This window comes from Psammomys obesus, unplaced genomic scaffold (genome assembly GCF_907164565.1).
Source record: "Psammomys obesus unplaced genomic scaffold, mPsaObe1.curated_primary_1811, whole genome shotgun sequence".
Classification (NCBI taxonomy): Eukaryota; Metazoa; Chordata; class Mammalia; order Rodentia; family Muridae; genus Psammomys; species Psammomys obesus.
In genome coordinates, this window is record NW_026596244.1 from 4710820 (window position 1) to 4716819 (window position 6000).

Below are 6000 nucleotides of genomic sequence, written 5' to 3' on the forward strand. Positions count from 1 at the left end.
TCACTTTATCTTACCTTTCTTCCATTATTTAGACAATTCCAAACTCTACTGTTATAAGTAAAATAATAATAATAACATCATAGAACTAAATGACACCTAGAGAAAATGAAACAGAAGCCTGTGAAAGTCATTCTTTCCTAGTTAGGTTCATCATGAAATTTTTATAAGTGTGTACATTTCATAGTATCGTTTTCCTTACTTGAATATTTCCAGTATTATGTCTAAACCCACAAGAGAAACAAAGTAGTATTTTATCTGAAGGCATTGATTCCAACTTGCTCAGTAACTCTAATGGGTATTTTAAAGAGATAATTGTACTTGACCTCTGAGAAGAATCTATACAATTGAAAACTTGCTTCATAAATAATGCATTACCTGGGAGTCTGTGATACTTTGTTCTCAGGAATCTTAATCCTACAATTCTTTATCTTTTTATTCTCTTTCACTGGATAATTAAAGTTTGTATTTTTCTTTATTTTGAATATTTAATTCTAGAATATTTGATTTAACTTTTTTCTCTGAATAAAGACTATGGTTATTTATACAGAAGCTAATGACATCAAAATATACATGTCTTCTTGTAATAGTCTCCCATGAATTTTAGATGTTAGAATCTATCTTTATTGGAACCACTGTTTCACTGATTTATCTTGTTTCACTGTATTTTCAGTTATTAGGCAGAAATTAGAGGGAAATGGATTTAGTTGCAGTTTAGCTAAGCCAGAGAAAGATTGTAACTTTCTCTCCATTATTTCCACAGCAATGATGCCATTTATAGAACAGATGAAAAATTCTAAGAAATTATGCAACACATATAACATAAGTATATATGTATACCAGTGTATATGTGCATTATATACATATATGTGTACATAATATCATTACATAATACATGTATAAGTTCTTGAAACTGTGTAAATTTTTTTTTTCCCTATGAGAACACTTCTTTCTCTGGGTGCCACTAGGTCTTTCCTTTTCCCCATCACCTATTTCTAAGGAACTTTTCATTATCTGTGTTTCATTTTTTTCTGGGGTCTGATGGCTAAGAAGAGGGCTTTAGGATGTCTCAGATTCTATCAGAATTTTGGCCTAGGATCATAGTCACTCATTTAAAAATATTCCTAGCTGTTATGTCTCAAGAGAAAGTGTGATAAAGGTGGATTTCTAAGTATGAATGAATAGAATGTTGGAGTTGTTACTTCTACCTCTTGTATGATGGCCAAAGAAGGGAAGATCAACACTTTCATTGGGTAAGATCAAAACTTCCATTGGATATAACCACTCAGCCATATTGTTAGTTATCTAGGTGCAGATGTCAAAATTGTAGGTAGATTTTTTTCCTTGCTAGAGCAATAAGACAATTAAAGGAGATCAAGGGGATTCAAATCAGAAAATAAGTCACAGTATCACTATTTGCAGATATGATAGTATACATGAGTGACCCCAAAAATTCTACCAGGGAACTCCTACAGCTGATAAACACCTTCAGCAAAGTGGCTGGATACAAAATTAACTCAAAAAAATCAGTAGCCCTCCTGTATAAGAAAGACAAAAGGAGTGTTGTGGTGGGGCTCATTGGGACAAAAAAAAAAAAAAAAAAAAAAAAAAGGGCTGAGAAAGAAATTAGGGAAAAAACCCTTCACAATAGCCACAAAAAAACCATAAAGTCTCTTGATGTAACTGTGACCAAGCAAGTGAAAGATATGTATGAAAAAAAAATTCTGAAGAAAGAAATTGAAGAAGATATCAGAAGATGGAAAGATCACCCATGCTCATGGCTGAGTAAAATGGACATAGTGAAAATGGCTATCCTACCAAAAGCAATCTACACATTCAATTCCCATCAAATTATCAATACAAATCTTTACAGACCTTGAAAGAAAAATTCTCAACTTCATATGGAATAACAAAAAACTTAGAATAGCTAAAACAATCCTCTATAATAAAATATCTTCTGGAGGTATCTCCATCCCTGATCTCAAGCTGTACTATAGAGCAACAGTATATGTACTCACTCACATAGACATATAATATAGGATAAACCTACTAAAATCTGTACATCTAAAGAAACTAATCAAGAGGGAGGACTCTGACTAAAATCCTCAATCCCCATCCCGAAAGGCAAAGAGGATGGACATCAGAAGAAGAAAACAGGAAACAAGTTAGGAACCTGCCACAGAGGGCCTCTGAAAGACTCTGCTTTGCAGACTATCAAAGCAGATGCTGAGACTTATGGCCAACTTTTGGGCAGAATGCATGGAATCTTATGAAAGAAGGGGGAAATAGTAAGATCTGGAGAGTATAGGAACTCCACCAGTAGAGCAACAGAACCAGAAAATTTGAGCACAGGCCTCTTTCCTGAGACTCATACTCCAACCAAGTAGCATGCATGGAGATAACCTAAAACTGCTGCACAGATGTAGCCCATGGCAGTTTAGTGTCCAAGTGGGTTCCATAGTAATGGGGAAAGGGACTGCCTCTGACATGAACTGATTGGCCTACTCCTCCCTGAGGGAGGAACATCCTTACCAGGCCACAGAAGATGAGGGAAGGGGGTGGGGTTGGAAGGGAATGAGGGAAGGGGCTAGAGCTGGGACACAAAGTGAATAAAATGTAATTAATATAAAAAAGAAACATTAAAATTAAAAAAAGATGTCCAACTGATGGGCAGAATGAATGGAATTTTATGTAAGAAGTGGAAAATAGTAAGAGCTGGAGAAGATGGGAACTCCACAAGGAGAGCAACAGAACAAGAAAATTTGAACACAGGGAACTTCCCAGAGACTCATACTCCAACCAAGGACTATCCATGGAGACAACCTAGAACCCTGACAGTGCAGCCATTTCTGATGAGAACTGATAGACTAAGATCAGAAAGAAGGAGAGGAGAACCTCCCCAATCAGTAGACATGGGGAGGGGCATGCATGCAGAGAGGAGGGGGGAGGGTGAGACTGGGAGGGGAGGAGAGAGGGGCTTATGGGGGGATACAAAATGAATAAAATGTAATTAATAAAAGTTAAATAAAAAAATGTTCAACATCCTTAGTCTTTAAGGTAATGCAAATCAAAATGACCCTGAAATTCAACCTCATACCATCATAATGGCTAAGATCAAAAACACAAGTGCCAGTACATGCTGGCAAGGATGTGGAAAAAGAGAAACACTCCTCCATTGCTGGTTGGAGTGCAATCTTGTGCAACCACTTTGGAATCTAGCACTTTCTCAAAAATCGGAAATAGTTCTACCTCAAGACACAGATATACCACTCATGGGCATATACCCAAAAGATGTTCCATCATACAACAAGGGCATTTGCTCAATTATGTCCATAGCAGCTTTATTCAGAATAGCCAGAAACTGGAAACAACCTAGATGTCCCCCAATGGAAAAATGGATAAGAAAACTGTGGTACTTTTACACAGTGGGATACTAATCAGCTATTAAAAACAAAAACATCATGAAATTTTAAGGCAAATGGGTGGAACTAAAAAATATCATCGTGAGTGAGGTAACCCAGACCCAGAAAGACACACTTGATATGTTCTCACTTTTAAATGGTTTTTAGCCATATAAACATATTCACAGACCCTATGAAGATAAGTAGCAAGTAGGACCCAAAGGAAGATGCTTAAATCTTACTCAGAAGGGGAAATAGAATGGATAGTGGAATTGGTTGACGAGAAGGAACAGGGTGAGAGAGGGAGCACGGAGATATCAGGCCCGTGGAGAGTGTGGCCTGGAAAACAATGGGCTTGCAGAAGAGGGGCATCTCTGTTACAAGCTGGAGACCTATGACAGGGGAGGTTCCTTGGAGGATATGAGGGTGATTCTAGCTGAGACTTCTAGTAGCAGGGGTCATGAAGCCTGGAAAGGCTTTTAACTTGACAGGACTCCTATTGAAGAAAGAAGAACACCAAGCCAACCACAAAAACTTTGACCTAAAATTTACCCTGCCTATAAAATGTGCAGGGACAAAAGTAGAGATTGAGAGTATGTCCAACCAATGCCTGGACAAACCTGAGATCCACCCCATGGGAGACAGCCAACCCCTGACACTATTAATGACACTTTGCTGTACTGGCAGAAGGGAGCCTAGCATAGTTGTCCTCTGAGAGGATCCACCCAGCAGTTGATGGAAACAGATGTGGAGCTCTACAGCCAAACATTGGGTGGAGCATATGGAGTCTTGTAGAAGAGTGGGAGGAAGGATCGAAGGATGCAGCGGGGACAGGAGCTCCTCAAGAAGACTACTAGAGTCATCAAATCAGGGCCCAGGGTGTCCTGTGGATAATGAATCACCAACCAGGGACCATGCATGGACTGGACCTAGGGTCTCTACACAGATGTAGCTTATGGGCAGCTTGGTCTTCACATGAATTCTCTGTAGGAGGAGTGAGGGCAGACTCTGACATGGACTCTGTTGCCTGCTATTTGATCATGTTCCCCTTGTGAGGGTTCCTTGCCAGGCTACAGGGGAAGGGGATGAGCTCAGTCCTGATGGGACTTGATATGCTGGAGTGGGTGAGTAGGGGGTGGGTTTCCCCTTTTCTGAGGATTAAGAGAAAGAAGATGGGGGGAGGCACCAGGAGGCAGGGTCTAGGACTGGCATGTATAGTGATAAATAAATAAATAAATAAATAAATAAATAAATAAATAAATAAATAAAATGAAAAGGAAAAAAAGAAAAAATAAATGCTGATGCTATTGCAGAGAAAGTGGGAAATTTATGTGGGGCTAGTGGAGATTGAAATTAGTTTAGATGCCACAGAAATGTGTATAAAGGTAAAACAAAATTGAAAAATATAACTACCACACCAAACCCATAATTTGGGTACATGCAGAAAGGACTCAGGGTAAGAGCATCTTATCATCAGATATGTGTACATCAATGGTTATTACATTTTATAAAATATCAAATATGTGTAAATAGTCTAAGTGTACTGTGGATAAAAAGGTGGAGTGTAAATTTACAGTACAGTTTTCTAAAGCTGTAAGGAAGAACACAATTATGTTGTTTACAGGAACAAGGACGCTACTGGATAGCATAATATTGAGTGTAATGAGGCAGATACAGAAAGACAAATGCTACTGTTTTATTTCAGTGTAGGATTCAATTTTTTATGTAGATACAAGAAATAATTTACATATGGGAAATAAAGCTAGAAACAAGACTACATTGGAGAAACAATGGAAATACCTTAAAGGAAGAAAAGAAAAAAGTTGGGTGAATATGTTCAAAGTACATGATATTCACGTATAAAATTATATTTATGAAACCATCAACATGTCAAATGACTATATGATAATAAATACAAAAAATATATATACATATAACTTCTCAATGGATTTTTTTCTTGAATTTGAAATTTGGGATTAATGATTGAAACAACATTTTTTTTCTTTTTTTGCTAGAAAAAATGATTAACATTAATGTAATCCTAAATTATGAATATTAATATATATTTAATACTTGAATTTTTTCTTTCTTTCTTTATTATTTATTACAATTTATTCACTTTGTATCCCAGCTGTGGCCCTCTCCCTCTTCTCCTCCCAACTGCACTCTCTCTCCCTCTTCTCCCCCTATGTCCCTCCTCTAGTTCACTAATAGGGGAGGTCCTCCTCTGATTCTATCTGACCCTAGCCTATCAGGTCTTATCAGGACTAGTTGCATTGTCTTCTTTTGTGGCCTGCACCCCAAGGCTGCACCCCCTCACACACACACACACACACACACACACACACACACACACACACACACACACACACTAAGGTGAGGTGATCAGAGAGCCAGCCTCTGAGTTCATACCAGAGACAACCCTTGCTCCCTTTACTAGGGACCCACTTGGAGACTGAGTCTATGGGCTTTATCTGAGCAGGGGTCTTAGGTCTTGTTTATGCATGGTCCTTGGTTGGGGTATCAGTCTCTGCAGGGACCCCTGGGCCCAGTTTTATCTATCTATCTATCTATCTATCTATCTATCTATCTATCTATCTAT

At 38.1% G+C, this 6000-nt stretch overlaps 1 protein-coding gene across 1 annotated transcript in view; it reads left to right on the top strand.

The window, feature by feature from the left end:
• Positions 1 to 6000, top strand: part of Fstl5 (follistatin like 5) — a 687984-nt gene that overhangs the window by 123057 nt on the left and 558927 nt on the right. The gene's annotated exons all lie outside the window — the stretch shown is intronic.